General features: G+C 40.1%; 1 protein-coding gene across 5 annotated transcripts in view; it reads left to right on the top strand.

The window, feature by feature from the left end:
- The first annotated feature begins 410 nt into the window (after positions 1 to 410).
- The window catches only part of LOC306850809 (forkhead box protein N3-like), a 94,842-nt gene continuing 71,325 nt past the window's right edge, over positions 411 to 23,927 (top strand). Inside the window, exon 1 of one of the 5 annotated variants that reach the window (XM_079386700.1) lies at positions 411 to 599. The gene's annotated coding sequence lies outside the window, so the exon portion shown is untranslated. Of the gene's footprint in view, positions 600 to 628; positions 708 to 2,199; positions 2,303 to 5,703; positions 5,932 to 23,286; positions 23,496 to 23,927 lie in introns of those variants that run through there. The other 4 variants (XM_079386703.1, XM_079386701.1, XM_079386705.1 and 1 more) reach the window with 4 other exon arrangements.

Here is a 23,927-nt window from a genome sequence, read left to right as displayed (position 1 = left end):
GTTTTGGGTTTTATTACCAAAACCTCATTCAGTTTTTCTATAATTTCTTAAAGCTTAAAACAAGATACATTCACTTTAAGATATTTTTCAAGTATGTTTATGTATTTATACTGCAGACAACACAAGCATACTGAGTAAGAAAAGTTTTTTTTTTTTTTAAATTAGATCAGTTTGTAAATGATCTTTCAACTATCGATATCGAACAGCTCTCCATCTCTATCCATCTACAAATACCCCAGCAGTGGATCTGGCACAGCGCAGGGCTTATCAGCCGTCTGTAGAGTGAAGCCCTGGGTTACACATGAAACAATAATGGCATTCTTTCAGTTAACTCCAGAGACACTAGGACCCAGCGAGTCTCTTCCCTCCTGATCAGGCTCCCTTAGTTCCAGAGCTCAGTGAGCGGTCTCAGAACAGAGTCCAAAGAGAGAGAGAGAGAGAAAGAGGGAGGGAGAGAAAAAAGCCAAGTGAATGTTAGAGCCCACTGTGGTCACTGCTGAAACACTGAATCTGAGAGAAATGGAGGGATTAACCAGTCGGATTTAAAAATCTGGAGCTCATGCGGAGGCAGCCAATCAGGGGACGATCTGGATTAAAAGGTTTGTGTGTGATTGATCATTCTTGCTGTAATCTATCAGGGCTTTCTGTTTTATCAGGAGTGCAAGAGCGTTCACGGGCATATAGATGCCACTGGGAGCTCCTGTCTGGTGAGTCTAGTTACGTGTGGGACATGTGCTACTTAAGCCGGATGAAATATTGTAACAGCAGAGACAGGAAAGAGGGCACTGTCACTGAGGAATGGAAGTCGCTGCAGCTGTAAACAGTGCTGGAAGAAGTCTAGACCGTCCCTCGCTGAGTGTGCCTCGGGGGTCGTTCCCTCACTGTCCTAGTAGACCGGCTGATGTTTTTCTTGGTGCCGATGAAGTAACATCTCGCCCTCAGGTAGGGCACTCTGTTCTGGTCGGCATTGTTTGTATTTGCTGTTCTCGAGTTCAGCACCCAGGGTTCTGCTGGGGAACTTTGCTCCGAGACTTGTCAACAAATGCGGTGTTAAATAAAGCAGCCACCGAGTGAAGTTTGAATGTGCTCGCTGGGTGGAAAACAAGTCAGAGCAGGGAAGAAGTGAGCCACATTGCTCCAAACGATTTCACCAGCTTAAACCTAGGAGACAGAGAGACTACTGGGAAACTATGCAGTGAGTGTGTGTGTGTAGCGTGTTTTCCTATAAACACACAAAAAGTGTGTTCCCATTCCTGTCTGCGAGGATAAACAGGCATATATTACTTTTTATGTTGGTTCATATATACTTTCAGCTGGGAAAACGAAGCTTTCTCATTGAAATCTGATAGTTTTATGTTGCAATTCTCCAGTTCAGATGTTTTTTCTGTGCACAGCAGCTGAAAGTCCTGTCCTAGATGCATGCTCCATGTCAGCTTTTTGCCTTGCAACTGTAATCCTGCATGCTCTCCTTTCATTTGCATTCATGAGCATTAAGTTCTGCTCATCCACAGTCTGCTGTTAAAACGAACCGCATGAGTGTGTTGGTACACAGCACATCCTGTGGATTTATTGTCATTAGAGCTGGACTCTGGTAACTCTGGCCGTTCTGCTGAGCTTTGAGCTTTCTGTGGCTGTCTGTCTGCAAGTCTCTTTACCACAGTGCTATAGCAAGTTCTTTCTGGAAATCCGAGATGCTGAGCTTGTGTTTTCCACAAGAGTTTCCATTTTCGTCCTAAAAAATACTGAAATACCTTGATGGCATTGTCCTATTTGGAAAAAGCTTGTGGCGTGGAGGCTGTTTTGCTGGAAAAAATGAGCTCTAGGATTTATAACCTACTTTAGTCACTAGATGTTTCTATAAATACATAGAGTGCAGTGAATACAGTTTTGGGCTGTTTTATGCAAACCAGAGTGTTGTGCCTAGTAAGTTTTCCCTGACCCTCTGTTTCCATGGCCCCCTCATGTGGCTGCTCTTCACTGCCTATAGCACAAGCTATCTCCGCCTATGAAAACACGGCGCGTGATTGGCTGATCCTGCAGATGCACAGGAAGTTCAGGGTTTCTAATAACCACCCAGAGACACAGTTACCATAGAGACAAAGATAAGCCCCCTTACTAAAAAAAAAAGGAAAAAAGCCTGCATGTCATCACAGCAGCCTGCAGAAAGTGTCTGCTCTCTCTCTCTTTCTCTCTTCTGCCAGTTCTCCTATTAGCAGCTGCTCAAACAGTACAGCCCCTGCCTTATGAAGGTTGCCTCAGGTTTTCTTCTCTCACCGCTCTTCAAATGCACTCTGCACTTAATGTGAGTTCTGCTTTGCTTTTTACAAACTTCCCTCAAATCTTTTATACGTCGTTACCGCGCTCGTGCACTCACTCGTGTAAACTGGTGAGCGCACCAGAACTGGAGGCTTTTAACAAATCTAAAGCATTGACCCGTGCCTAGAGGGCATGTTTGCGCTTTTGTGTGCACACTTTCCCGTGGTTTGCACAGACCGTAACGATGTCCGTCCGTCTGGCCAGAGCTATTTGTGGGATCTGATGTAATGGCAGGCTGTGAGTAATGTTGATACCACAGGCTGCACGTTAATTGATTTCAGGAGTATTGTTGAGGCTGTTAAAACGCTGCCACTCAGACCAAGAGCCATTTGAAGGACTCGAGGCTGCAGCCCACACTTTTAAGTCCGGTTCCTTGCAAACTGTTTTCAGCAAGCATCGTTTGCAAGTTTTCCTCAACAGTTGGAGGGGAGGCTGTGGGGGCTGGGGTTGAGGAGCTGTTTTGTGTGACGTGCCGAAGGGAGGCAGAGCCGCCGGTGAAAGGGCTTCCTGTTGACTGGAGTCTTGTGTTATCTGAGGAAAGGGCCTGTTGGCAGGAAATGTGTCAGCCGCTTGTTTTCTTTAAAGTAAGAGGATGTGTCGTGGATCGCTTGTTTTGTCTTCGGCGGGAGGTTTGGAGAGGGGAGGGAAATCGCTTTGCTCTGAACTTTTGTGAAATTCGATATATGTCGCCTTGACAATTTCTCCTCAGTTGGTGTGCACCACCGTTGTCATCACGGCATGCGAACAAAGCCTCTTGAAAGATCCAATATCCTCGAGCAAAACTGTATGCCCCACCGTACACCCTTTCAAATTCAAATGCCATACAAATTGCTGCCTGGAAAGTGACTGTTATAGTTCAGATTTGGTTGTCGGTGTAGTCTGAGCCGGTCTTAGAGGAGGGTTTAACCGTGTCCATTTACACTCGCAGCATGGTAGGCTCTCCTTTGAGACCCGTCTCTCATTTGGTACATTTGCATTTCAGGAGATTAAGCATCAGAAGTTTCCCAGTATGGTGGGTGGCTGTTGGCCCGGGGCGTGCAGAGAGCTGGCATTATTCGAGCACGCTGGGCCGCGGGACGAGACTAGGGCTCCGTCCGTCCGTCACAGTTGAGAGGTGAAGCTGGCTGCCGAGGAGGTCAAGGCGCTTTTTATTTTGAGGCAGTGGAGTGTGGGACTCCTCAGCGGTGCACCTCGTCTTCTTTGTCTGTCTGAGATCTTGTAACAACAGCCAGTCGGTTGTCAACGGACCGAGTTTTGCGCCGCCCCTCATGAACATTAAACAGCATGGCAAATCGGAGACGAGTGCTCGACGAGGCAGAGAAATATGTCAAAACATCAGAGGAGTAGACAGGCAAAAAAACACCTGATGGGACAGAAGGGGAAATATGCATGATGGTTCAGATTCAGAGTTTCGCTCTACTGTCGCTCGCCTTCTAGAGCGTAAAGTGAATACGGAAGAGGGTAGACTCAGAGAGTCCTATTAAATTTTTTTCGCATGCGATTTGCGGCTGAATTCTCTAGGGACGTTTCCTTGTGATGTGTAGCTCGGCAAACCGTTGGAGTCTGTGATAAAGGTCTCCAGTCAAAACGCATCTCCTCATCGTGTGTTCTGTCGCGTGTGACTGAAAGCGTCAAGTCCTCAATCAAAATGAGGCCATATATCTTCACCCCTCTATGCTATCTCCCCTCTATCGCTCTCTCCCCCTGGTGACCTTCAAGCTTTTTATTTTATCTCTATCCTAGTGATTAAGTGTCTGGAATGCATGTGATGATGGTGGCAGCCTAATGAATGATAGACCCTTGGCAGCAGTACCTCTGGGAAGCACGTTTACCGCTTGCTGAGCTCTGGCTAAAAATGAGTGAGCTACAAAGACATGTTTTGAATCTCACACTTGTCTCGTTTTAATCTAAAATGAACTCCGTCCCCTTCTAGACCAACTTTTCTCTTGGTTTTGTTTCCTTTTTGTATCGTCTCTCCTTATTTTTGGTGCCTCTCTGGTTGCACAGGAGGGAAAAAATAACTGTAAATTTGATGTAAACACTTGGGTTTCCAGCAGAGAAAAATGGGAAGTGTAGCTGCCTCTGAAATGGCTGGCCACTTAGGTCCAGTGTGAGTGCACGACCGGCTCTCCAGTGCACTGGAATTATGTCCCCAGCTGACCGCTGCCGATCAAATAATAACAGACTCTAGAATGGTATTGACACTCAAGTTCACACCTGGGTCAAAAGGCCCTGTGCTACAGGCACAATGGAGGATTGTGCCCCAAAATGCTCACTGACTGCAGTGGCTCTTTACTGTGGCTTACAGAGAGTAATTGTCAGAGCTTTACGGAATGTTTAGATCCTTTCAAAACTGTGTTTGTGTGAACACTCCACACTAATAAATTATAATCTCAAATTATTAATCGTGACTAATAGGAAGTCTTTCAATAGCAAGTCAATAGCAAGTTTTTGTTTACATGATATGCGTGTGTACTGTATATTTATTATGAATATATAAATACACATGCACGTATATTTAAGAATTTTTTTTATATATTTATATATAATATAAATTATATGAATATAAATATATACATGTAAATATTTTCAAAATATACACTGTATGTGTGTGTGTATTTATACATAATAAATATAAATATATACAGTACACACATTATGTAAACAAAAACTTATGATAGGCCTATATATATTATAATAATATTATAATACAAAACAATCAAACTTAAAATCTGTCACCGTTCCGCATCCCTAGTCTACAAATCAGTTGACATGTCAAATCTTCAATTCAAATCGCTTTGAAAGATTTGATTATTCTAAGATTAAACATTTCAATTATTAATAATTTAAAGTGAGAGTAAACCAGGTATTTTTCCTCTGAAGTGTGTGTGTGTGTGTGTGGTGTGATGATAGTGAAGACGGACTGTGGTTCTGGGCCTATAGGGATCAGTGTTGTTAAGAGGGCTTGCATTGTTCAAACTGATCGTATTGTCCTCTGTTCTGCAGGCATCAAGGGCATTGAGAACTCTGTCTATACAGCCAGTGGACATGGTCTATCCCTGCTTACAGCGAGGGATGTTCGCCCAAGGACATAGGGACACTTGCTTTCTCAAACACAGATAAACATACAGGTCATGTAGGATTCAGCTTTCAGCGAAAATGTCGAGTTTAGCTGATTGGAACAGTCGGCAGCGTTTTATGTAGTTGGAGTATGTGGTTTTCGGATCTAGCTGTAGCCTTTAGAGGCGGTTTATTAACAGTACCCGCACTTCCGCCGTGGGCTTCATCCAAACCTGCTGAGTTTTCTGCTCATTTCAGACAACTCCCAGCGGAGCTGATGCCCTGATTGTTTGAGAAACCTGACAAGTGCGAGCCATCTCAGAGTTCAGCTTGAACACATCCTCGCAGGCCGGATCTCATTCGGAAAACTCAGGAGAATCAAGTCATTTCCATCTCCTCTCCCGATCTATCATCAGTGTCATATTTCATTGATATTGCTTTCATTTTTGTTCTGTCAGGGAGGGCACAGCCCTGCTGTCGAGCATATAAACAACTGTATTTTACAGGGCTCTTGTGCAGCGGGGTGGCTCTCAGCTTCATTTTCAGCGCACTATGGTTTGTATCATTCTCTCTATTCGTCACACACACACACACACACACACACACACACACACACACACACACACATCCTGTGCCCAATCACAAGCCCAAGGCAGAATGTGTCTTCAGTGAATGACTGTCACCTCGCAGTGTCAAAATACATTCAAAACATTGTTGACATACAGGCACTGACTCTGCATCGATTTACTACTCAAGCGAAAGTGTTTTATCACGCCGAATGTTGAGGGTTTTTTTTCAACTTGCTTTATTTATTTAGAGAGTGTAAATTCTTTGCTGGTGGCTTCCTCAAAGCTGCGCTACATTTGCTGCTTTTAATGTGCAAATCACCTCATTCTGTGCTGCCACCACTTCCCATAGATGCTGAGCAACAGCCAGTCCGCCTCTGCTTTCTCACTTACGCACTCTGCTCTTTTTTTTTTTTTCCCGCTATAACACTTTTGTCTTTAGCTTTACTTAGCAGTGTGCCCCCAGTCCACTTGACCTGTTTTCACTCAATAACTGTTCATTTAGCCTGGAAAAAGGGGCCGTTTCTAAAACGGCATCCCGGCTCCTCAGGCTTTATGAACAAGCTCATCAAATGAAGAGGGGTTATAGGAGTGTTAGTGACTCGTGGAAAGCCCTGAGCCTGGCCTGAGCCCTCATTAATGACTTTAGAGAAGCGGCCAGTGCTGATGAGCCTAACCCCTCGAATTACTCCGCTTTCGTGCGAGCCAATGCATTGTAATGCTTGTTTGAGTTTAATGAAATGCCAGATGAGGATCGGTTCTTGATTGGGAGAGGGCTTGGAGTGCTTTGGGAGCCGTTCCCGGTTAACAAGTGCGAATTTCGGTTTGGTGGATTACACAAGAGTGGTTTATTTTCTCAAACGTCTGATTTTTTTTTGATGTGGTAGTAACACATAACACAGGCTGGTGGGTCGGTGCAAAGCCTGACAGTTTTGTGAACGGCACAAGGATAGGGTTCTGTTGACTGACACATCGCACTGAGACGTCTCCGCTGGGGGTGATGCACCAGACCACACCAGAAGAGGGACAGTGCGACGTGGGGGAAGAAACATTGCACATTTGACAGCTCTTCTATTTTGCACTTCTAGTTTTTTTTTTCTCCACCCCCCCACACCACCCTCGTCCTCCTCTTCTTCTCTTTTAGAATTTCTGTGCATCAGCACCTTCCCTAAGGTGGACGATCTAATCAGGACGGTATCATTTCTCTCTCCTGCGGCAAGCTTTGCCTCGGCAGCACCTGTCAAACGCTCTCTGTCAGAGGGCAGAGTGACTTTGAAACCTTACTAATGACCCTAGACAGCTTTTCTCTCACGATCTCTTCCGCTGATCTTGAAGAAATGTGCTTCATCTTGCATACAGATGATTTATCCGCTGGAAGTTGTGGTTTCTCTGATAATGTGGGAATTAAATGCTTCAAGGAACATTTAAAATTAGCCTTGTCTTTTTCAGTGAGATGATACATGAGCAAAAGACACTGTTTTTTAAGAACTTACCATAGTTATTTATAAAAACAAGAGACCTGGGTGGACCTGGGTTATTTTTTTATTTGTGTATGTATTATTTAATTTATGAATTTATTTAGCACTTTGATGTAAAAAAGCATTTTTGGAGAAATCGTGTGGGGAGGGGGATTAATATATATTTTTTTCTTGCATTCAAGTATGGAGGTACAATCAATAACAACAGAAGCAAGAGACATATTTTTGTGCTTCTACCAAATTCATGAAAAGATAATCATTTTAAAACCAACAATTATCTAGTATAAAATTTTATTTTAAAATAGTTTAATACCTTGTTTCACTCAAAAATCTGACGTGACGTAGTTGATTCTAAAATGAGCATTGTCTTCCAGATCGCTGGCTTCTCATTCATGTTTTTGGTAGCAACAATAAACACATCTGAAGTCTTTTTAGTGTGCTTCTAGCGTGTTTGCCACCATGCCAGCTGGAGTGCCGTTTTTCCGTTCCCTGTGTTGCCATGACATTATCAACAAGAACAAACTTTGGGCTTGTGACAGTCAGCCTCCGCCAGTGTTTGCTAAAGATAAGTGAAAGAGCCACAGGTTTTCAGATGCCTCGACAACACACGCCAAAGGGAAAATAAAGAGACGGACCTCTGGCCAGCCATTGTCTGTTTGGAATGTAGATTCGTTCCCCTCTCTGCAAACACTTTCCACGCCAGAGCACTACATTGAAAGCGCTCCCTCGTGCTATGTTTTGTTTTAACTCGATTATCAAAAGAAAACCGCCCTTCCACGGCCATCGGGCTGCATTGTCCTAGCGGTTTGTCATATTTTTCCAGGGCGAAACAAATTCAATTGGAAATCTAATTCTGTTTGTGAGGGAGCTGATTAGCAGGGCAGCGTTTCACTGGGGACAGTTTATGGTGTGGTAATGGAATGGCATGTATAAATTGTCATCTGACACAGAGATTAAGTGAGCCGGAGCACAGTAAACATCTCCGTCACATCTCCTTTCGGTGTATACCCTTCACCTTGCACTAGAAGGTTAAGAGTCCTGGTTAGGTGATTGTGTGTAGAACAGGGGCAGAAATTAACTGATATTTGCCCCCTAGAATTGATTTCCAGTGGCACTTTGTTGTCTTTGTCAAATACTTAAATTTAACCAGTTACTTTAGTCAATCAGAATACTATAGACTGTTATCAATAAAATGTTATCAACATCAACAAATTCCATCTTTACACTGCAGAGGTAAAACAGAAGCTGCTTCAGACATGGCATTTAAGTTTATTTTCAGTGGCTGTTTAATGCTGCTCAAAGGTGTGTGTATTAACACAGCAAATGCATAATGTAAATAGCCTACTGTACACAAAGTATATAAATTATGACATGAAATTTAAACCTATTACAGAATATGCCTACACTTTATTGACATTATTATTGTTGATTATTGCTCCTGATATTGTAATAATGATTAAGTTTTTTTGTATTTGGGGAAATGTCATGTCATATCTGTCTACACAGACAAAACAAGCTAAGAGCATAGTTATTCAAACTGTGAATAAATTATATGCCGAAAACAGGAAACGCATCACTAAAGCAGGCCATGACTTCAGTCTAGCGCTAGTTATGCACTCTCACAAAAACGTCTGTTACAACTACTGAATCTGTCTACACTGCAAAATAAATCTCTTACTTAGATTTTTGCAGTTTGTGCATGTACTTAAGAAAACTCCAGCATTTTCAGTGGTGATTGGCTATTGCATTCATAAGTTCAACAGAAACTTGTGAAATAAAATTTGGTTATAAAAATTAGCGCTGCAAAGAAAAAATGCATAAAAAGAAATCTGATGCAATGTGTAATGCCACAATCAACACATTTATGTTCACGTTTCACTTTAATTGAGACAAACCAATTGAATTATGCTTGGTCATTTTTTGCCCCCTTATCTTAAATTTGGTTCATTTTAGTGGTATTTTTGCCCAAAACCCCTGTTAATTCCCAAACCTGGTATTGAACCAAGCGGTTGTACCTCAAGGTTACGCCAAGGCCACGGAATGTCCTTCCTGGCGTTGCATGTGCTGCCCCAGCACTAATTCTTGCGAGGACCCTGCGTTCCTCCTTCAGAGCGATGGGATAGGGAGATATGCATTTTTTTGGTCCGTGGCTACGCGATATTAACCTCAGCTCTAATTGCCTGTGTCAGCTGTGGGCAGGGATAGCGAGGCGTGATAACTTAATACGCCAGCCCCGGATCCTGCTGACTCAAGCACAGCATGTGTTTTCCTGTGCCTTTTCTAGCCCAGGACAACGCTACAGAAATCTAAACAAGATGTATGCGCTGCCTGCATCCCGTGTGCGCTCCTAAATAGTTTGTCACTGCAGCTTTAGAATTGGATATGAACTGCGCTCCTGGGAAGGTGGCTGAGATGAAAACTCATCTGGATGTAAACATATGGCAGGCAGTTAAGTGTGATAGGTGTGTTGGTGGTTAATTAGCAGAGGATAGTGATGGTGACTGTTTTTGCACATGTGTTATCGTGGCCTCGGCCTCATGCCTTTTGTTTATCTGGCATGCGGTCAGGTTGCAGCTGCGTCGGCCCGAGCCGATGTGTGTGTGCTCACACCTGCCCGCTCCTCTCCCGCTAATCAGAGCAGATTACACTCCGCAATTAGTCTCCCAACAGCTCATCACACCACGCCAAGACCAGAGCTCTCATCTCCTCAAAATCAGCTGCACTTGGCAGCAAAAGGCGACTGCAGAATATATAAGATCTCTCAGCCTGCGGAGCAAGGAAGGAGAGATCTTAGGAAAGGTAACTCGCGCTTCCCTGTCTTCTCTTGCCAGCGACATATTCTACATCTGTTTTCCGTGCCTGCTGTTTATGCTCAAATATGTGTTTATGGAGGGGGGTTTATACGCCTGTGTGTCCTCCGCTCCTCGCAGGGCCCGTTAATCTGTCTAGATCAAATAAAAGTCGTCAGAGATGATAAATCCTGCTTGAGACCATCAGCTTGAGACCCCAAGCTTCGCCGTTGCTAGGCAACTGTGTCAGAGGAGCATTGTCAGATTGCGCCGCTCCACTTTTCCGCCAAAGCTTTGGCAGAAGGTACAAACAGCTGACTCCCTCAGATTAGGCAGCCTTTAAGGAAGTGTGCGCCTGCCACTGATCAAACTCTGGCTCCCGCTGATGTGTGAGTGAGGTGAGTGAGGCGGAGAAAGATTGAGAAGAACAGGATATATATTTTGATTACCTCTATCTTGTCTTCTGCCCAGGTTTGAGAAGGATTCGTGCTCTCTGTAGATTTAAGTCTCTGCTAGATTCAGGACACAGAAAAAGTCACTGAAAGTTTCTGAAATAAGTTTTGTATGCTTACCAAGGTTGCATTTATTTGACCGAAAGTACAGTAAAAATACTGAAATAGTATTACAATTTCAAATAAGTTTTCTATTCTTCTAGATTTTAAAATGTAATTTAATTCTATGATGACAGCTGAATTTTCAGCATCATTACTCCAGTCCTCATGTCACATGATCTTTCAGAAATCATTCTGATATCCTGATTGATCTCAAGGAAGGTTTCTTATCATAAATGTTGAAAAATGTTTTTTGTTGAAACCATAGTACATTTTTCAAGATGCTTAGATGAATAGAAAGTTCAAAGGACATAATTTATTTGAAAAAGAAATATTTTATTAACATTATAAATCTCTTTAATGCATTTTAATTTATTTTTTAAATCATACGGACTTCTGTCAGACTTTTACTTTTCTTACTTTTATCCACATTTTATTCCCTGTTTACACACAATGATGGAGACATTAAACATTTAATGGCTGAGCTACACTCTAAATTATTGAGATGGGAAGAAATAAGGATTTTAATGAGTCAGATTATCGTTTATTTGAATCTTTTCAGCTTATTAATGATTTCATTGGTGATTATTTTGTCCTTGATGTAGTTTCAGTGGTGGTGTTGTGGCACTGTCAGAATATTGGAATGAGTTGTTCCACATTGGCGGCACGCTGGGAAACTGGAGTACTGCCTCCAGCACTGCACAGTAGGCCTCTATTAAGGTAAATTTGTGCAGTTATTGCTGTTTTGTAGGAAATTGTGCTGCCATACATTGGGCTATGTAAATTGAGTAAGTGTATGATGAACTTGTGTAATCTCACTCTTTCTCTTGCTGCATTCACCTTTTATGAAGTTTTTTTTTTAAAGTTCTTTTCAGAAGAATATCTGGAGTATCAGATAACCAATTTATCAGTTGCCTATTTTCAGTTTTTTTGACAAACAGATCTGTAAATGCAGAATGCAGTGCTTAGTCTGAATAGAACACACAGATGAACATCTTGTTTCATTTTCCATGAGAATCTATGGACGAGGGCCTTGAGTCGAGCATTGAATTACCAGTATCATGGATTGTCTGTTCACTACATGGCAGCTGTTTCCTATAATTCCTGCATTCATGAAAAGCTTGTGTTTTGCAAATGACAGCTGGGTTCATTTGTATTTTTGCCTGGGTCAAATTTTAGTTTCCGCCATGGGCACAATTTCCATTTAATAATGCTACACTGCTAAAAATATGGGGGCAAAAACTGTTGACACAAGTATTTACAATTTAATGGTGTTCACCTTTGCACATGTGCGGTTTAATTGAGGAATAAATAATTTGCAACCATTTAACCTTAACTGCAAATCAAATGCAATGAATAATATTTTAATTATGCTGTGCCAGCACTGCCGGCACATGAGTATTTGTCCGTGCACATGTTTATGTGTGTGATTTTTGACTGCCTAAATTTAGTGGTGCAGAGAGCAGCTGTTTTACTCTCCTCATTAGGGGGCCGTATATCCTTTACAGATGAACAGTGATGCTCATGCTAAGATCAGCCGTCAGTGCACAAAAAATATATCTCACAAAAATACACTATATACTTGAGATGACCTCAGTTAGACTTAATATTTTTAAAGACAACTTGAACTCCAAAATTTACTGTCTTTCTCTATATCTAAAGGTTTGGGATCATTAAGATTTTTTGTTTGGTTGTGTGTTTTAAAAAAAATAATAATAATTTTATTCAGCAAGGACTGTATTAAATTGATATAATGTGACAGTAAACACATTTACAAGAGATTTCTATTTCAAATGAAGACTGAAGTAATGGCTAGGGGGGGAAATCAGCTTTAGAGATATATGAATATATTTAATGTATATTATTATATTTAATTTAGTAGATTTTACATTTTCATTTTAAAATATATTAAAATAGAAAACAGTTACTTTAGCATTAATATTAAACTATGTTACTGTTTTTGCTGTATTTTTATTTAAAAACATTTTTTATTAAACACATTTCCAGTGCAGCAATTCACATGGAATTTGTGGTATGTTGGTATTAACTCAAATCTACACAGAGAAACAATGTTGACTCTTACAATCCATAAAAAAGTTATATTTAATGAAGTGGAATAGAAGAAAAAAGTATTGAAAACACACAGAAAACAGCTGATTTCACTAATTAGTTCAACCTCCTATTTGTGCAAATTAGAATCAGCCAGGTTATTGCAGGTTAATCAGTTAGAAAAAGCCTTAGCCACCTCTGAATGCAAGTATACAAACATCTCATGATGGGTAGAGGCAAAGAGCTGTCCCAAGACCTTCGCAACAAGATTGTTGTGCTGCATAAAAATGGTAGTGGTAATAGACGGATTTCACAACTCCTAAATGTTCCTGTAAGCACCATTGGGTCCATTATACGCAAGTGGAAAGAAAAGAACTCCACCATCAACCTGCCACGCAAAGGAGCTCCTCAAAAGATTTCTGATCAGGGAGTCAGAAGAGTAATCCAAGAGCCAAGGACCACTCGGAAAGAGCTACAGAGAGACTTGGAAGTAGCAGGTACAGTTGTCACAGAGAAAACTATAGGCAATGCACTCCACCGCCACGACCTCCATGCACGCTCATCTCGGAAGGATCCATTTTTGAAGAAAAGGCATGTTGAAGCTCGTTTGATGTTTGCTACAAAACATTTGGACAACCCTGTGAATTACTGAGAGAATGTAGTCTGGTCAGACGAGACAAAAATGGAACTTTATGGCAATAATACCACACAATGTTTGGAGGAGAAATGGCTCTGCGTATGACCCTAAACTACCATACCAACAGTGAAGTTTGGAGGTGGAAGCATCATGGTATGGGGCTGTTTGTCTTCTCATGGTACTGGCAGAATCCATGTTACTGAAGGGAAGATGAATGGAGCCTTGTACTGGGATATTCTTGAGGTGAATCTGTTACCATCCGCCAGGATGAGGATGAGACATGGATGGACTTTCCAGCAGGACAATGATCCAAAACATACTGCAAAGGAGACTCGGAATTGGTTCCAGAAGAAGAAAATAAAGTTGTTGGAATGGCCCAGTCAATCACCAGACTTAAACCCAATAGAAAATTTATGGAAGGAACTGAAGATCAAAATTCACAAGAGGGCCCCGCGGAACATTCAAGATTTGAAGACAGTCTGTTTAGAAGAATGGACCAAAATCCCACCTGCGCACTGTGAACGATTAGTTTGTTCATACAGGAAGCGTCTTGAAGCTGTTATTGCAAACAAAGGCTTTTCCACCAAGTGTGAAGTATAATCTCAGTTAGTGTGTTCAATACTTTTTTCCTGTGTTTTCTCTGTGTAGATTTCTTGAGTTAATACCAACATCTGGTCAAAATTTCATGTGAATTGCTGCACTGGAAATGTGTTTAATAAAAAATGTGTTCAAGTGTTGAATACTTATTTCCCCCACTGTATATATAAAGGTAAATCTGTAAGCATTGTGTGTAGTATCAATACAGTTTGAATACACTACCTCAGCAGTGATGTGTTGTCATTTGACCTACTACAACGTCAGCCATGTTGCTTTTGCCAATGATGACTCCTCCCCTGTAGCCTTATGGGATAGGAAAGTGGATACCAGAACATTTTTGTCCTTTTGCATACTGTAAAGAAGTAGGCATATTCATATGCAAGGACACCTTTTTTATGTGTCTTTTCACTATATTTGTGAGGACATTGACATACATTGCTCTTTACAAGCATTGTGAAATGTAGACACAAGCACATAAACACTCAAATGGCCTCTTTCTCAAGGCTGCTTTACAACGTAACAGATCTTGTTTTATATGAAAGCTGAATGAATGTGGAGTGATCATGTTTGAAAGGAGAGCAGGTCAAATGAGCAGGAGAGCTTAAGAATCTCGCTCACATGCTCTCACTGACCCCGCTATCACTGAGACGGCTTTGTTTAGTGTTGATATGGACCCTCTTCCTCTGGTTATAACTGTACCATGAGCTTATTTCAGGAGCGCCCCCTGCCACAATGATGAATGATAGCTTATCTCTGTGACCACAGTTGACCTCTGTGATGTATTCAGCTGGAGGTGTACACTTGTGTGAGAGTGCGGGTCAGGTTTTGTCGACACTGCAGGGGCCGGGGAATGACCCAATAAAGAAAATGGCTCAATGCATATACTAACTGTCTTAAAGTAAATGCAAAGAGGTTTTTGCGAGGGTTTGGTTTAGGTTAACAGGATCGAAAGTGTCATTAGCTTAGTATAAAACTAATGGTAATTGCTTAACATGATTGAAAGGTGTAGGTATTTGTATGTACAGTATTAGGGCTGGGTACATTTTTTTTTTTATTTTAATCAATTTGCATTTTTACGAAACAATATCAGTTCTAAAATCCCAAGAATCAAGTAGTCTAGTCTGTTTTCAGTTAATAAACCGAACATTTTAGCGCACCTCCCATTCAATAAATCGCAATAAGCTTTGTTTATACTACGTAGTGTTTTCGTTTTAAAATGCATGACTTTTGCTACGGTTACGCCTGTCGTTTACACTACCACGGTGTTTTCGAAAGCGCTGTTTTAGTTTGAAAACTCATGGTTTGCTTTTCAGTGTAAATGGACAAAAATAGAGACTTTTGAAAACGATGGCATGACGGCCCACATTTGCACTGCATATCCTTGACGACCGTGTAAACAATAACATCATGCTCATAATGAATGGTCATGTGACAGTGGCAGTGAGAATGCCAGTGTAGACGAGGATTGTTTTCATTTTAAAACATGATTTTAAAACGAAAACGCACTAGTGTAAACGGGGCTAAAGTCTCAGATTTCAAATGATGTCCTTTTTATTACAGTATTCCAACAATAAATACAGTTTTGCGGTGTTTAAGTGATTTCTGCTGCGCCTCAGTTCAAGAGAAGCAGCAACGTGAAATGCACGTGAACTGATCATCTCCTCCGCTTAAGCACCAGTTACAGTTTGAAATAAACGTGAAAAAACTGAAGCTATGTTAAAAGAACTATCCAATCAAAATAAAGGCAAAAATAAATCTTTATAAAAAAAGGTATTTTAAAAGAAAGAGAACAACTTACGCACTGTGTTTTTGCGGAAATAAAAATGGATGGTGCAGATGACATAAAAATCGCATGATATGCGACATGGCCGTTCAGACTGAAGTCGCATTGCAAAACATCGGCTATGTATCCGATTTAGGACCACATATGAAAGTGGCCTGGGCCTGATTTGAAAAATCGGATTTGTGCTGTTCAGACTGTTATAAGAAAATCAGATATGGGTCACATTTGGGCAAAAAAGTCGGATTTGAGCCACTTTAGCCTGCAGTGTGAACTAAGTCTTAATTATTGTTTCAACCGCAGAAAGATGTCAAGGTAATAGCTTGTAAACAATATCACTTAAGTTAAGTATCAATAAGTTTTTATGACAGCCAGCATTTAAATCTTTATATTTAAAAAAACTAAATGGAGTAGAAATATAATTATGAAATTTAAAGTTAATTAGTGTTATAACTTTAGTACCGACTGACTCTCATGTATATTTTACAGCATTAGTTGAGAGATTTTTTTTTTTCTGGAGAAACTTTGCCATGTACTGTACCTGATATATATCCAAAATAAACGATACTTAATCGAATCAAAATCATAATCGAATTGAATTGCAAACTTGTGAAGCATAACCAAATTGTGAAATTTGTGTTAAAACCCAGCCCTGGTATGTATCATAACTATAATGTGGTTAATTGGCATTAACGTGTATGTATTGTTTCTGTTTATGTCACAGTGTTTGTCACTGTGGAGGAGGATGCTGGGTGATTAGAGGTGGATCCTGAGGTACAGGAGACGGTATTATCATCGGTGCGTGAATGAACGTTTCTGATCCAGGCTTGGTGATTAAAGATTAAGACTGTTTTACAACCTCATCTAGCAGGATTTCTGCGGCAAGTCGGGAATCTGTTTGCTGGGCCGTGATGTGGCCGTGTGTGAGTTGTGTCCTACACTGAACTGTGATTTACTGAGTTGATGGTCTCTCGCTTTCCCTTGAAGGACTTCAACATCACCTTGGTCCTTCTCTCAGTCCAGTGCTCGCTCCGATAACATCAGTCTCCACTAAGGGAGGCTTATCACTGAGCCAGGCCTGCCATTGTGTTCATGGCTGTGCTTTGAATCCGTAAGATCCCTCTAATATATATCTGCAGGGCTCGTAAAGGAGCCGGTGTATAGCTTTTATTGACTCCTCTGGAAGACATTGGAGACGTAGATCAAAAGGAATGTGCTCTGAAATGCTTGTGGTTGGGGACGAATATACTTTAATTTAAGAACGAGCGGTTTGCGTGCTGTCTTCCCCTTTGAGTAGTAAATGTGGAAAAAGGACGCTGTGTCTGTGCGGTTGCTGCTAGTGAGGCAGCTTATCAAGGCAAAGTTTGTTCCAAAACGTAGAGCATTCTAAATTAACTTGTTTTAGTCAAATTGTAAGGCAGCAGTGCATGTGTTATTCACAGAGGATGCAATGTCAGAATGCCTTACAAGAAGTATATAAATAGGAAGAATAATAAGAAACTAATATTTTATTCAATACTTGAAGTATCTATAAAAATGTTTCAAATGGCACATTTCATGTGTGTTTACAGTCTTTTTTTATTTCAAATTATTATATTAAATGTAATTGTATTTATATATATATATATATATATATATATATATATATATATATATATATATATATATATATATATATATATATATATATGAGGAGGAGGAGTGGGATCAGAACCAGTGGTTATTTTATATAGCTTTTTTAATATTTTGTAATGTAATATTTAGCTTTTATTTTTCATATTTTCAGTTTAGATTTTATATTTTCATTTTTATTGTAGATTAAATTTTAGTGATTTAGTTTTTTATTTTTTTATTTCAGTTAGTAATTTTAGTACTTCAGTGTAAAATTTAAATTGACAAAGCAACAATTAGAATTTTTGATTTTTTTATTATTTTTTTTTGTTAGTTAAAATAAAGCTGAAATAAAACAATATTTTAAATAGTTTAGGTTTTAGTTAATGATAACTGAACACGACCCAGGCCATTAGCATTAGTTCACCAAACCCTATTGAAATTAAAATCCTGTTGAGTCTTCCATGAGAATCTGTGAGGAGTGGTATTGTTTTGGTTAATGCTTATATAGGCCATTCCAAATAAGTCACAAGGTTTCATGATGGTTAGGATGCTGGCTTAAAAGGCAGTATGCATTGAGGCAGCTCAGTACGGTTTGAAAGAGTACTTATGTTTCTGTTTATGGTGTACAGTATAGCTGCTTCTCTCTCTCTCTCTCTCGGTCTGGTAGTAAATGCTCCCGCTGCAGGCTCCCAGAGGTAGTCAGACTGGTACAATTATAATCTTCCCAGTGCACCCGAGACCGCGGCCCCTCCCTCATGTAACACCATTAATTGCATTGTTACGTGTTATTGTACCGAATGGCACTGCCGTCTTGAGTGCTGTTTACTAATGAAACGCGTTGCGCAGCGAGACAGTTTTTGCCGTTTAACACGGTTATTAAACCTAAAGCAGCCATACTCTGATCCCTCACTCCTTTTGGGATTGAAGAAAAAGAGAGAAAAACTACCACTGAAGAGTTCCCGTGAGGCGCACCTTCATTAGGAGCCTGTTAGAGTGGCCTGAGTGAACAGGAAGAAGTTTCCTTTCTGAAGGTTCTTCAGTGGTTCGTAGCAGCACTTTAGCTTCAGCAAAGAACCATTTTTTGCTGTATAGTAAGGTTGTTGTGGTAGTTGTCGTTACTGTAATTGTACAATTCTCAATATCACAGCGGAAGGGAATATTCAGTTCAGTCGAATTAACAATTATATCTAAAGTGCTTTTCACAGTACGTAGTGTTTCAAAACAGCTTTACAGATTTTTTTCTTCCTTTGTTTCTGCAATTAAGAGTAGCTGTTATCAGAGGTGACAAAAGTAATATTCATATGATAGAAATGAAAATGAAAGCAATATGTTGTGAATTTATATACATACAGCCCAAGATTTGATTTAATTTAATTAATGTTTATCTTTATACCTCATTTCAATGTATTTTTTATTTTATTTTATTTATTTTATTTTATTCAGGTAACTGACTTGTTTAATTATGCATTTGAATGTTGAACGCTTTGGACACTCACCTGTCAGTCAGTGCTTTTTTTGAAAATAAGTAAAACTTTTTGAAGGTGTTTTGGTTTCTGGAGTCTAACTAGCAGCAGTAGCTTTCTTAAAAAAAAAAAAGAATAAGTTCTTTTAGGAGCTTGAAACCATCTTCAGCCACATCAGGCTAGTCAGACCCCTTTTGTTTCTTTTTGTAGGTCTTTCTAAACTTTGTATTCGATTGTGGCCTGCTGATCAGCTGAATTGAGTGGTTTGGGTGAGCAGCGTCTTAATTTTCATTAAGTGCCCTCTCCCCTTGAGGCCCTGCATCCTTGGACTCAGCTGCTAACTGGGTTTCCCTTGTCACTGATACACTGGCAAATTCAATTTCCTGTCTCGCGGGTGTTCTCCGCAGGCCCTGAGCCGATGCTCGCAACAACAGGGACTTACTCCATCATACCGCAAGCCCCAGGTTGAGCGTGGTGACTAGGATACAGTTAACCATCATCCTCCCATGGTTCCTGTCGAGATATGCCTGTACATGTGTTGGAGAGTTGTGCAGACATTTTTCTCTGCTCACGCCTCTGTCATTGGGATTAGATTAGCCTGTACTCTCATGCCTGGATGCTTTGATGTATTAGCTGAGCCCCAGCAGGGCAGTGGCATTCATGGGGAGATGGCCGGTTTCTACAATAGAGATAAAGCTGCTGGATTTCAAATCACACTATGTTCACTGACCTTCTGTGAAATGTTAAACCTCAGCCCAGCTCGACCGCCACGGAGAAGATAGAAACCAATGGGAGGAGAATTCTGAGGGAATTTGAATGTCAAGGTGTGTGTCCACATGGTTTAAAAGCTCTGGGTCCATTTGATTTGCGGTGTGATAAAAGCGGGCTCTGCGGTGTAGCAGGTCATATGCATCAACGCAGCAGCTCTGTCAGATTCGCTATCGTCGAATGCGGTTCATCTCTGCCGGGTTGGGAGCTGCAGCCATTCTGATTTTATCACCATTTGTCCCCTCCGGCCCCATGCAGGCCTGTCCTGGGTGGTGGTTGCTTAATGGTTGAAGATCGTAAATGCTGTCAGAAAGGTCTCTGGTTTAATTCGAAGCATTGGACGCATTAATTCGAATGCATGGGTTTTCCTGCTGCTGATGTTGTTGGTGCTGATATATATGTATATATGTACACAGAGTACATGTATGTCTATGTAAATCCAAAATTGTACAATTTTGTACAATTGTGCATTTTATAAAAAAATATAACATTAATTGATATTAATAATGTATTTATTAATATCAATTAATGTTATGAAATTAATGTGGGTGGGTGTATATATTATATGATACTATTATTATATATATTTTCCAATATTATTATCACGTGTATTTTCTTGTAATGTTCTTGATTATTTTAATATTTTTATATATATTTTACACGCACACATACAAGTAAAAAAGAAAATATTAGAAATGTATTGTGTAAAATGCATAAAATAATAAATAAAACAATATTTTGTCAAATACATTATGAAATATATATATATATATATATATATATATATATATATATATTACTTTACTTTTAGTCATTTAGCAGACACTTTTATCCAAAGCGCATATATATATATTTTTTTTTTTGTTGTTTTAGAAATTTTTGATCACTACTAACTACAAACTAGCTGTCTCATAGCCTGGGTATCCAGTATGCCACAGGATTGTGATCTAAGCACAAAGAAAAGTCCAGTGCTGTTTATAGCGAGGCTGACCTCAGTTCTTCACGCTGCTGTCAGAATGGTCATGGTGGAGGCTGCATTGCTTCATGAGGGGGTTGGTAGATGTGATTGAGAGCCATTAAGCATGATTATATTATGGATATAAATCCACGGCTGAACACAGCTTTGTACTTGTATTGAGATCCATTACAGCATTTATTCAAAGCTCTTGTTCAATTTGTACCTCTCTTTGCCTCTGATGTATCCAATAAGGAAATCTGGAAGAAAAAAGAATGAAGCCATGGTGGTAATAAGCTGAGATGTGCTGGAAATCGGACAGTTTTAATGGGGTCTCCGATTCCGATGGAAATGAAGAGAAATGGCGGTGATCCTCTGGGGTTCACGGGTGAAAGAATTAACACAGCTTGTCACTCTGTCCCAGCCATCCTTCGGTTACCAGGGTAACGGACGCCCATGTGCCTCGGAGTAAGTGTGGTGACACAGTTGCCGCTGCAGCCTGACTGAAGCTCTCCTTGTGGGCAGCAGCCCAGTCAGAGCTGAAACCAGCAGGAATTGGAGTTTCTATCTCCACAGAAGAGTCATAATCTACCCTACTGACCTCTGTGGGGAAAATATATGCAGCGTCTGACACTATCGAGTCTTTGTTTCTGCTTTAATGAGCTCTCGGCTACTAGGTAGAGTGTTTGATTAGCTCCAACCCTAATCAAACACACCTGAACCAGCTAGTCTTCAGGATGCAGTTAGGTTTTTTTCAGGGTTGGAGCTAAACTCTGCAGGAGAGTGGCCCTCCAAGATCAACGTTCCCCGCCCCTGACTTAGATGCTACTGAAATGGTGGAATTTACTTTTGTTCTAGTAAATAACCTTGTTAGGATTTCAAACAGGAAGGCTATGGAGGGGAAAAAGGAGCATTCGAGACTAAATGGAGTGATTTTACTACATTTTTCAGTAGCATGACAGTCGCTTGGTTGTTTTCAAAATACTGTAGCTTTTTCAAGAGTCTTTTCCTAGTAGCAGTGTAGCGCAACCACAAAGCTACATTGCTGTTTTCAGTGTCACATTGTAATTTGCATGTGGTTTTACTGCCGACAGAGTTAAGTTAGTAAACAGATGCACTCTCATATTTAGCACTGGAAAATCTGATACATTCTAGTGAATTGATTCATTTGGAGAATTCATGTAAATGAATTGATAAAAAAAAATAGTTGACCCTTTTTGAGAATCTACATAGAATTTTAGGTCTTCTAGATAGATTTGTAGAATAATATTTATTCAAATTCATCGTATGTGTGTGTGTGTGTAATTATATATAATCTAAATTTATATAGATTATATATATAATATAGTCTAAATTTAAATGGTTGCTGTCACCATTTTGAGATTTTTTTCATTCATTTAAAAACTGCCAAAAATTATTACCTAAATAAATTACAATCTAAATCTAATATACTTTTTATAACGCAGCAAATATAATATTTAAAATTTATTTTTATATTTTATAATTATTAATGAAAACAAATGAAGAAAAATATATGCCTCTTTTTAATGTTTAAAAAACATATGTATATAAAAACAACAGTGCACAACACTGGAAAGGACATTTTATTTAGCCAGCCATTCATAAATATACCAGATGTGTTTAGATCCAGTTTAAGATATCGTCTGCTCTCACAGAGGGTAAAATGGGGCTTTGCTCTTGGGCAGATAAGAGAGAAGACTAAACTGTCTCAAAACTTGTTTTTAGAAGTTTACATATTTTGTCAAACATCCTCCTGAATGTTGTTGAACAAACCTGAACAAACCTTGTATTAAACATGAAACATTCCTGGTTAAGAATGAAAGCTATGCTCAGACAACTCTAAGTCACTTGTGTGAACCAGCATCTCATAGTGAAATTGTTCACAGAGTGTCTGTGTACAAGGTTTTTTGGCTTTGAATAAATACACTAGGGTAGATTAATCAAAAGATTGGTTATAAATCATTTCTGCAAGTACTAACCCATGATAACCGTGTTAAGCTGTGGAAACTCTTGCTCAATACTTGGCTCTGGGCATAACAATACTGTGAGCAGAGAGCTGCACAGACCAGCTGTAATTAAAAGCTGTAGTTTCAAATGGGATAAAAAGACTCGCTGCAACTTTTGTAATGTTTTTTCATGCCAAGATTAAAGCCCTTTGATTATTTCTCGTGTAATTGGGGCTATTTGAACGCAGAGTGGTTGTTTTGTGTCTGCTTAGTCGAGGCTTTGAGTTGGACATGGTTTTTACTTTGAGCCGTATGAAATCTCTACCTGCCACTTCTCTGTTGTGGAGTGATAAGAGAGCCGCTTTAAAAACAGGCTGAGTGCAGCTATTTACTGCCTCTGTGGCAGAGAGAACGTGACCTTTCACCTCTCCTTCATTCCTCGAGTATTGACAGCACGTGACATGTTGATTACCGGCTTCAAGAAAATGCCAGGAGTCCTCCAGCTAAGTTTGTTTTTCTCATGTAAATGACGTTTCTTGTCTCTGTTTTCACTCAAACGTGTCTCTGCAGCTCATAGGAGCTCACGGGCCTGCGTCCAATCAGACGTGCCCAGGGCATGTCATGTGATTCCACAGGAGGAGGAGCCTCCGCAGGTCACGCCCTTTGAGAGAATTCTTACAGGTAAACATTCTGAGCAGATGAGTCAAGGCTTGCTGGGATTTTGACGTAGGCTGTTGTTTATGCCCTCAAAACAGAGCTATTACGTACTTTGGAGTGCCTCGGAAATATGGGTACCGTGGTGTGAGATTACATATAAATGTGTTTCTGTCTAGAGGGAAGGAAAGTGTTTGTCACAAGAGCTGAGAGAAGCCTACGCCAAGCTTATGAATGAAATCTCAGAGCAGGTACAGAGTGTATTTTTACTTTCTCAAAGGCCCATTTATATGTCAGGTTGATATTAAGTGTGATGTGAGTAAGGAAATAGGAGTCTTGTGGGATGGATGGCAATTGTTTTGATGTAAAGCTGAAGTACTTGTCAAAGTATTCTTAAATCTGATTATTTATTACAGTGTGGTTCTATTTTTTTATACTTTTACCCTCAAGCAACAAAACAAACTCTTCTAGGAAGCTGCTCTCGTTTAAATCCCATTGATTCTAGTTCATCGCCAGGTTTGCATGAAAAGAGAAGAAGATTGAGGAGATTTTGACATGACCTTAGCGGCATCCTGGCAACCACTAACGAATTTTACACCAGTCGCATTTTCTTCTGACATTGTAAAATTCTAGTTTAGTCTAATTTGTTGAGAATGTGACATATTATAAGCCAAGTTGCACAT

Source organism: Barbus barbus (genome assembly GCF_936440315.1).
Source record: "Barbus barbus genome assembly, chromosome: 30".
NCBI lineage: Eukaryota > Metazoa > Chordata > Actinopteri > Cypriniformes > Cyprinidae > Barbus > Barbus barbus.
Note: the sequence above shows the minus strand (reverse complement) of the source record. Positions and strands in the feature narration are given on the sequence as shown.